Source organism: Sarcophilus harrisii, chromosome 1 (genome assembly GCF_902635505.1).
Source record: "Sarcophilus harrisii chromosome 1, mSarHar1.11, whole genome shotgun sequence".
In the NCBI taxonomy this organism is placed as follows: domain Eukaryota; kingdom Metazoa; phylum Chordata; class Mammalia; order Dasyuromorphia; family Dasyuridae; genus Sarcophilus; species Sarcophilus harrisii.
The window spans coordinates 323,766,386-323,777,370 of NC_045426.1; positions in this window are offsets into that span (position 1 = coordinate 323,766,386).

Consider the following 10,985-nt stretch of genomic DNA (forward strand, 5'->3'; position numbering starts at 1 on the left):
TAAAGAGATAATACCAACAAAATCATCTCGCTACCGATCTATACAGACTCTTTCTAACTGCCCTACTATTGATAACATTCTTAGGAATTCCATGCATCACCTTCCCATATAAGAACACATAGTTTAACTTTATTGAGTTCTTTAAGATTACTCTTTCATTTTTACCTTTTTATGTTTCCCGTAAGTCTTTTGTTTGAAGGTCAATTTTTCTATTTGGCTCTGGGCTTCTTATCAAAAATACTTGAAAATCTTCCATTTCATGAAATACCCACTCCCCATTCCTCACCCCCTGAAGAATTATACTCAGTTTTGCTGTGGAGATTATTCTTTGTTGTACTCCTAGCTTCTCTGCTTTTCCAAATAGTATGTTTTAAGATCTCTATTCCAGCAACATGAAAGTTGCTAAATCTTGTGTTATCCTGACTGCTCCAAGATATTTGAATTGTTTCTTTCTGGCTGATTAAAATATTTTTTCCTTGACCTAGTAGCTCTGGAATTTAGCTATAACATTACTGAGAATTTTCATTTGGGGATGTCTTTCAGGAGGTGATAATTGGATTCTTTCTATTTCATTTATTTATTTTATTTTTATGTTAATAAACATTAATGTTAATAAATTTTAAATATTATCTACTCATTTTTTTCAGTTTCTATTTTGCTTTCTGGATGTAAGGTATCATGGCAATTTTCATTAATTATTTCTTGAAATATGATGTGTAAGACTTTTTATGGCTTTTATTTAAGTAATCAAATAATTTTTAAATTGCCTCTTCTTGATTTATTTTTCTAGGTCAATTTTCCCAATGACTTATTTCATATTTTCTTCTCCCCCTTCCATTCTTTTAAAATTGTTATATTGTTTCTTGAAATCCCATGAAGTCATTAGCTTCCACTTGTCCAATTTGGATTTTTTAAATAATTATTTTCTTGAATGACATTTTGTAACTTTTCTACCATTTGACCAATTCTATTTTTTAAGGAGTTCTTTTCTTTATTGAATTTTTGTACTTCCTTTTCTATTTGGTTCATCTGATTTTAAAGAAATTTGTGTGTTTGTTTTGTTTAGTAATTTTTTGTGCCTCTTTTACAATTCAGCTAATTTTTATTATAGTAATTTTATTGGTAATACTCATGGCTTTATGAATCATGTTGGGAGAGAAAAATCAGAACAAAAGTGAAAAACCATGGGAGAGGTAAAAAAATAGAAAAAAGAAATAAACATAGCATGTGTTGATTTACATTAAATATTCTTAGTTCTTTTTCTGGATGCAGATGGCATTTTCTGTTCAAAGTCTATTGGGATTGCTTTGGATCACTGAACTATTGAAAAGAACCAAGCCTTTCATAGTTGATCATCACACATTCTTGCTGTTATTATGTACAATGAATTCCTGGTTGTGAAACAAGCACAGTTCATGTAAATCTTTCCGGGCCTTTCTGTAATAAACTTCTTTATCATTTTTAAAGAACAATAACATTCCATTACCTTCATATACATGACTTGTTCAGCCATTTCCCAATTGATGGGCCTCCACTCCTTTTCCAATTTTTTGCTATCACAAGAAGAGTTGCTACAAACATTTTTGCATGTGGTTCCTTTTCCCTCCTTTATAATTTCCTTGGCATATAGACCCAGTAATGGCCCTGCTGGGTCAAAGGGTATGCATAGTTTTATAGGCCTTTGGGCATAGTTCCAGATTGCTTTCCAGAATAGTTGGGCCATTTTTTTTAAGGTGATATTTTCTTCAAGATATTTTGTGCCTCTTCTACCAAATATTCATTCTCTTTTCATAATTTTCTTGCATCATTCATTTCTTTCCCCATTTTTTTCTCTACCACTCAGCTTTTTCTTTAAATTTTTTCTTGAATTTTTGCTAGGTCCAATTAACATTTTTCTTTAAAAATTGGCTTGCTGCTGTTTTTACATGTTTGTCTTCTAAGTTAATACATTGATCTTTCTTGCCATTTTTATAATCAAGTTCTTTTTTATGCTTTCTCATTTCCACAGCCTATTTCTTCACTTTGGATTTTTATGTTAAAGTTGGGCTCTGTTTGCCTCATGGTGGGGAGGCACTGTGCTAGTTTTTATGCTTTTTTGTACTATTGTTTTGGGGGTCTGTAAATTTTTATTGCTTCCAAGTGGTGTGAACCAGGGAGATATTTGCTCATTGTTCTCCTGGCCTGCACTCTGGTATTTGCTCAATAAGAGCCCTTGCTCCTCTACAATCTCAACTACTAATGTTGATGTCAAACTGATATGTAGAAAGGTAAGAATATAGAAATTCTCCCCTCACCCCTCCATCCCCTCTTTTTTTCTTAGTAGGAAGTTACTGGAAATAGCATTGAAACTCATACTGTACAAAATTAGGGAGAGTACAGGCAGTGTTAAGGTATTTGGAGACATCCCGTAAGGGTGTAAGCTCATTTGCTATGCACTGAGCTTGGTATAACAGCAATATATTGTGCACACCCTCTGGCAAAATGTATTGTATTGACCAGCACCAGGTCTTCTCTGATGGATTTATGATTTTTATATAAATCAGTAAATAGATTTCTTGTAGTTTCCCCACTTTTCCCAGGTACTTAAGAACTGGAAACAGTTGACTGCTGCAGTAGAAAATGATGAATCAAACTTCCTGACATGCTAAGAATTCTTGTGCTTGTAACCAATAAGTGACCTGAACTGGGAGCTGCATCCCTATTCTCTCTACTGGACTCGTTATTCCATTGAACTATCACAAGACTCAAGAATCCTTAAAACTTGAAGCAATCAACTTGAAGACTGTTCCCATATGACCCAAGCCAAGAAATGCCAATTGAAGGAACTGCTTATTCAAAGTCTAAGAATGACAGTGTTAGGTTCCGTTATTTTGTGGTTTTCAGGAATATAAGCCCTACTCCTGCCCCAACAGGTTAAGTCCTCCTATTTTGAGGGTAACTTTGGTTTGGAAAACTGCTTTCCTCATTCCAAAATTAATTAAACAATCACTTGATTCCTGCTTCTGATCTACTTTGTTTGGCTACAGTCACTCACAAGTTAGAGGCTGGTTCCAGTATGATTGACAATAGCACAGAATTGGAGGCAGTTCATGAAGACAAATATGATCAAAAATTATATGACTCATGAACTATATAAAGGTCAATTGTAAAGGGCTGAAACTGAATAGCTGCACTGGAATCAGACAACTGAGCACTTAAAGTTAATTACCTATTGGATGATAACTTTATTAGCATATGCTTGGAAAATGGCCCTTCTCACCATTCTGTGCTGGCTTGATTTTTTGGTGTATACAGAGAATTGTAGGAGGGATTAGGGAGTGGAGTAAGACAAGCCAGAGTCCCTTTGGAGGAGGATGATGAGGAGAGAGGAGGTTGGTAGCGACTCTCATTGAGGTTTGTCTGTCTGCTTTACTTCTCCCCTCAAGACCAGGGACTTTTGCTGATCCTGACTCTGGCTGATCTTGAGGTCAACAGAGAGCTAACTAGGATGTCAAAGTCAATGAAATTCAAGGCTTTTGGAATCAAATATTTAGAGCTTTAGTGACATTTAGAGGCTATCTCTTACTACTATGCTATAATGACACCTTTGCTGACTGTTCTTTTCTATTTCAATGAAAAGTTTAGAATATTTTGAAAAGGCCAAAAAATTGGATCTAGAAAGAAGAAATCAGTGTCTGATTAAACATTTGATAGAATCATTTAACAACCTGTTTCCAATCTGTCATGAAACTAATGACTATGTTCCTTTGTAGTGCCAAGGGCTTGAATCAAATAATTGTTTCATGAGATGACATACGGATTATAGAATGCTAAGTTTAATTCATTGTTTTAGCCAACAAAATGCTTGTAAGGGCGTAGAATATGACTATGAAAGAGTAAACTTTCTTTAAACATAACAAATTTAAGAGAGCCCCCTTTAATGGTAAAGTAGTATTGCACATTAATCAAATTTGGTTAAGAAGACATATATACATTTGAGAAATATTATTGCATATTTGAGAAATGATATTAACATATTATTTGAGGAATATTATATACATATAATAATATTAAAATTTTGATCATTGTGTGTGTGCATCTGTGTGCTTATATGTGTGCTTATGTGTACTCAAATAAAGATAAATAGATAGATTCATAGAGATAACAATCTACAAGATGCATTGGGAAAGTCTCAGATATAACTTATATGTGACCAAAAATATAATATTGATCATCCAGCATCTTGAAGACATCTAATGAAGGGAACCCACTACAAATTCCAATTCACTTTTGGATAGCTCTCATTTTTAGAACTATTTTCCCAGTGTCAAGTATAAAGATAATTCTGTCTTTTTTCTCCTTTCTAGCTAAGTGGTCTTTGGCATATTCCCATGAGAGCATCATTCTTGTTTCTTGCCTGATTAAGCATATATATATATGTATAGTAAGCAAACTTGGGCTTCCTTTTTTTTATTCCATAAATCATCTTTTACTACACAAGTTATATGTTGCATACCCACTCTAATGTATCTTTCTTGATATATATTTCTTTCTTTCTCCCTTTCTTTCTCTCTTTATATTTATATACATATATAATGTAATATATATATACAAAAACATATGTATAAGTTTATATATATATTTATTTGTGTACCTATAAATGCCAAAAAAAGGATATACTTTTTATAGGCATATAGTAGTCCTCAGTAATTTTAAGTCCTTTGGGCCTATGAAATATATTATTATATAGTAAAAGAATAATAAAATATTATTATGGTTGAGTTACCGTCAATGTGATTGCCCCTATCAAGTGCCAATTTACCATCTAATTTTTATTTATAGAATTAAGTAAAATAAGGCAACATACCCCCTTTTTTGACATTCTGCAATTTTTTTAAACATTTATTTCCATTCTGCAAGAAGAATTTAAACAACAAAGACAGCAAGCAAACCACAAAGCCCTTTTTTCTTCAGTCTCAGAATGATGTGAATCAGTGAATGAAAGGGAAATCACTTGACTTTATGATCATTTAATAAGTCTCAGAGGCCATGACATGAAGAATCAAAGAAATAGAATAGAGGGAAAAAAGTTAGGTTGCTATAAGCATATGATTTCATTCTCACTTCCTCAGGTGCTTTCAGGAACAGGACCTTTCCTTTAGGTCATCTTTGTGACTCAGAATAGGGATTTGCAAAAAGAAAGCATTCAGCTATTTCACTTCCATTCTGAAGCACCAAACAGTATAAGATGCATTATATTCAAATGCATATTTGCAAAAATACCAAATTCATAAAAAATTTTATTTGCTTACTATTATTTTACAATTATCTTACAAAATGTCCACACTTTTTTCCTTGTAAAAACAGAAAACAGAATTACCTGTGTATTATTATTTATTATATCCACAAAGAACCCAGGGCTAGTTAGCAGTCATTAAATAGATGTATTACAATTGTTGAAGCTGCAGGAAACTTCTCAATCTCATCTCCAAAACAGTCTGATCAAATTTTGTTTTTTAGTCCCTATGCTATTAGAGTAAATGTTGATATCATTAAATGATCCATTGAACAATGACACTGGTTAAAAATTTCATTGAGTAGGGCCTAATAATAGATCAATTTAAAATTAAAACTGAATCATCACATAGCATCAGTCAAAGACTATGATAACTAGCAAAGTGTGCTTAATGTTTGCTATCTTCTAGGCTAAATCTCTGGAATCACTGGAATATCAACACAATCCTCTCATCTTTCCCCTTGCATAATAGTTTCTAAGTAGATTATGTAAGTCTTCATTAATTCTGAATTAACAAGTACATTTCAGGCACAATTTCCAGTAGATACTTATTGAATTAATACTGAGACTAGATAGAAAAGAAAATATCTTGATGGGAATTTGTAGTGTGTTCAAACTAAGGTAATAAGGAATAGAAAACTCCTTGAATTTAATTTATTGCAAAACCCAAAATTGAGGATTAATTAATATGATGAGTGCATTTAACATATACTTATTTATACAGGTATATGTGGTCTGAGAATATGATTTCATTGCTTTGGGAATTCCTCATAATGAAAACCCCTCCACTAATTCAGATTTTTTACTTTTTCTGAAATTTATAGTGTGAGAATTTTTTTTCTGGGAGCACTGAGAAATTATGTCTTTGCCTTGGTCATATAGCTCATATGTCAGAGAGAAAAGACTTAAAAATTAGTCTCTTTCTGACTCTATCGCTTGCTCTGTAGCCACTAAACTATATGCATTGTTTTTCTTGTCTTTCTCTGTTCTTTCTCTTTGTGTCTCTTACTTTGTCCATATCAATTTTTAAACATTAAGTGACTACTACATGTATATGTTTACATGTGGATAATATATATATATATATATATATATATGTGTGTGTGTGTATACATAGGCACATATACATGTGTGCATATGTGAATATTTATATAGCTATTTATATCTACATATAGCTACCTTTTTTATATAGTGTATCTCCAAGAGTATTTGGAAAGATACATTAGAGTAGGTATGCAACATATAACTTGTATAGTAAAAGACGATTTGTGGAATAAAAAACATGAGCGAGAAAGGATATGAAAAGGTATATGATGAGAATGGGTTATCTAAATATTTTTATTTATTCTGATATGACCACAAATGTTCTTTTGGATTCCATATTATACATGTACCTTGCAAAATGGATCACAAAATGAAGTTGGACTAAATCAGGGTATTTACAATTTATCTTTAGAAAATAAGAAGATAATTATAAAGTCACTGATGAGCTGAAAGCAATATTAGAAATCATCCAATACAAGACTCTAATGAGAGAAAACCAAAGCTTGGAAAAGTTCAATAGTTTTCCGATATTATCCACTTAGTTGTTCCAGAAATCGTAGCTAGGACAGAAAACTTAATTCCTTAATTCCTAACTTAAAGGTATTTGTATTACACCTTTCTTGTCATAGACTAAAAACTATCATGGTGACAATGTGAGTTTTTGTATTTCAGTGGAAAATATCAATCTCATTAAATAGAGGTTTGGAAAGATTGTCCATGCTCTTGTGTTTTATTTTATTTTGTTTTATTTTGAGGTAGGATATTTGGTAAAAAGCTAGATGTTGAAAGAAAAAGAGTCAGAGTAGTGTGTTTTAGTCCAGAAAATATTTTCAAATTGACATTTTTAAGGAGTGCCTTGTGAATTTCAATTCAGTTTCTTGGAAAAACATTTCTACTAAATAAAGAAGAATGACTTTTGTTCCTTGAGGACACTATATCAAGATGTTTTGCTGACTTTAAGGAAATAAAATTCAGAGGGGAAGGAAGAAAAGGGGGTAGAGAAGAAGAAAGGAAAAATGGAAGAAAAGAGTGACAAAGTTAGGGGGAAAGCAAGAAAGAAAGAAAGAAGGAGGGAGGGAGGGAGGAAGGAAGCAAGGAAGGAAGGAAGGAAGAAAGGAAGGAAGGAAGGAAGGAAGGAAGGAAGGAAGGAAGGAAGGAAGGAAGGAAAATGAAAGAAAGAAAGAAAAAAGAAGAGAAAAGAAAGAAAAGAAAGAAAGAAAGAAAGAAAGAAAGAAAGAAAAGAAAGAGAAAGAAAGAAAGGAAAGGAAGGAAGGGAAGGAAGGAAGGAAGGAAGGAAGGAAGGAAGGAAGGAAGGAAGAAGGGAGGGAGAGAGGGAGGAAGGAGGGAGGGAAGAAAGGAAGGGAGGGAGAAAGAAAGAAAGAGAGAGAGAAAGAAAGAAAAAAAGGAAGGAAGGAAGGAAGGAAGAAGGGAGGAGAGAGGGAGGGAGGGAGGGAGAAAAGGAAGGGAGGGAGAAAGAAAGAAAGAGAAAGAGAAAGAAAGAAAGAAAAAAGAAAAAATGAAAGAAAGAAAGGAAACCAAGAAACAAAGGAAGGAAGGAAGGAAGGAAGGAAAGAAGGAAGGAAGAAAGTAAGGAAGGAAGGAAGGAAGGAAGGAGGGAGGGAGGGAGGAGGAAAGGAAGGAAGGAGAAAGAAAGAAAGAAAGAAAGAAAGAAAGAAAGAAAGAAAGAAAGAAAGAAAGAAAGAAAGGAAACCAAGAAACAAAGGAAGGAAGGAAGGAAGGGAAGATGTATGGAAGAAGTGAAGGAAGGAAGGAAGGAAGTGAAGGGAAGGAAGGAAGGAAGGGAGAGAGGAGGGCATAAGAGAGAAAGAAGGAGGGAGGGAGGAAAGAAGGAAAAGAGAAAGGAAAGAAGGAAGAAAGAAAGAAAGAGAGAGAGAGAGAGAGAGAGAGAGACAGAAAGAGAGACAGAAAGAGAGAGAAAGAGAAGAGAGAGTAAATTATGGAAACTCTTTCTCCAGGCATCAGGAACATTAATTCTCTGTATTTGTAACATCTGTTTTTGTTGCAGTAAACAAGGAGCAAACATTTAACAGATCAAGCTCAGTATTTTATCCACTGAGTTACTCATACTCTCAGGACTCCACATGACAGTTGCTTAGTTCAGTCAGCAAAATCATTGTTCCTCAAATGTTCTATTTATTTCTAATTCATTTGGGAAGATAGTATCCATCCTGATACCTACATGTGGTATTAGTTGTGGTCTGTTTGCTCTCATAAAACACCTACATTATCCAAAAATCTCTAAGAATGTTTTGTGATAGGAAATGGGGGAAAGGGATGTATTTTTATTTTGTTTTTGTTGTGTTTTTTTTTTTGGGGGGTGGAGAGAACTGTTGTTCTTCTGTATATATTTTTCTATATGAATTCCATCTTGAGCCTCATGCTTATTAAATCCTGTGCTTCTAACCAAGAAATATTCCTGCTGAGCTCTTGCAAAAGGGAAGCTGCCTGACACTATATCCCTGTACTATTCAGTTATTCCCCGGGGGGACTCCGAACCAAACTTTGGCAGCACTTCCCTGACATGACAAAATAAGACTTGTTTCCTTCCTTCAACCTGTATTGTAGAGCACTCAGTATGTGGGAGGTAGTCCATACCATCCTGTCACCAGTATCCATCTGAGCATGCTCAGGGGGAACATTGGCAGACTTCTAGGGAGAGATCTCCTAGAGGCTGATTGACAATATCCATGCAGTAGATCAGTCTAATAGAAAACACACATGGTTCTTGCTTATGCCTCCCTGCACTCTGATAATAGGCAATGACAGGCTCTGGATCACAAGGGTTGCACCCAGCAGGGATAATTTTCTACTATATGTGGCACGACTCTGCCGAGGGTCATATAATATATCTTACTGAACATTTATCTTTTCCTTTATGCCACAGAAACTTAAAGCTGTCGCTTTCTGGAACAATAAACTCTCTGGCTTGCATTTGGTCATCATAGAGGCAAGGCAGAAGCTGCTAGTTATAGGCTCAAATTTGTGCTTGCATTTCCTGGCCAGTGCAAAATTGGATGTTCCCTTTTTGCTTCTCCTTTAACATGGGTTTGCCAATGCAGAGGACTATGGAAATAACAGGCACTTGCTAGTGTTCTTGAATGCTTTCCAACAATCTAGGGAAATTCGCATCATCATTGTCATCATTTTGAATGTCTATAGCAATAGCACTCTGGAGCTTCCCAGTGCTTTGCAGTCATTGATAGTGAATCCAATTTACATAAATGTGCCTTATACTCAGATTAATTTCTCCCCAGGATTGTGAAGGAGGAGTTCAATTTAAGTCAGAATGCAAACCCCTGTATGCCCATTTCTATAATAAAAACCCTCCCTCATACTTCCCACATAGTGAGGACAAGTTTCTGATCAAATATCAAGAACACCCAAGTGAATAGTGGAACCTCCAATATATGCCAAATTTTCATTATGATTGGAGTTTGCTTTTAAAGGACTAACACTATACCTGGTCAAGGGAAATGAAAAAACATTAGAAGAGAAAAAATATTTTAGGGTAAAAAACACATACATACACTTTTTGAAGAATGCTTAAAAGAAAAAAAATAGCATATCTGTCATAAACAGGTGTAAAGTTTGACCCATGGTTCACCAGCCTTTTGCCAAGGAATTTTAACACCAGAGTTCAAAGCAATCTGTAGATTAGATACGCAATCACAAAATGACATATTTAGAATTGTAAATGACCTTAAAGTCAATTTGGTTGAGTGCAGTGTTGAACTTATAGTAAAAAGGTTCTGGTTTCAGATTCTGGATCTGTAGTTTGTTACCTCTGTGACTTTAACCAAAACACCTACTTTGGTTTCAGTTTTGTAAACTGTATTAATGTGGGAGAGGAGAAATCCAGATGACCATTAAGATGGGCCCCTAAATCTAGTATTCAATTCAATTCAGTCATTATGTGGAAAAAGAAATTCAGGTTCAAGGAATTTAAGTAACTTTTAAATATATCCAAGTAGTAATACATGGATCCTTATCCAAGGTCCTTTGATTATAGATCCAACACACTTTCTTCTATACCACATTCCTTTAAAAGTCATTTCCACCTAGAGATCTGCTGCAGAGATTCCAACTGATTCATAAGAACCAATTATTAAATTTTCAATATGAGTATTTATACATCCCTTATTCTGCAAATGCCACATATCAAAGTTGACTTGTTTTCTTGATTGTCTAGACGTAAGAAAGCGACATATAAAATGATAGTAATACAAATTAAACTTAAACCTGTGGCATATATGCATTTTTCAGAAAGCCTTTTGTTAAACATTTATTGGTATACCTCTGTTTTCAACTCTGTATCTGATAGCCAAGGGCATAATTTCTACAGATTGCTATATGCTTCTGAGATGAAACTTTGAATAAAGTTAGTAAATCAGAGTTCAGGTTTGAAGCATGAGAACTTGAACACAAGTCCTTGAATCCCAAATACAGCAATCATTGTACTGTAATATATTGTTATAGATCTTCAGTCTTTCCAGGGTCAGGCCTAATTTCTCTTTTAAGCAAAAAAAAAAAAAATTAAATATACTAGCTCCACATTATACACATGGTTGATATTTATGTATATATGTAGAATATATATATATATGTATATATATATATAATTATATGTTATTTATCTATTTGTTTT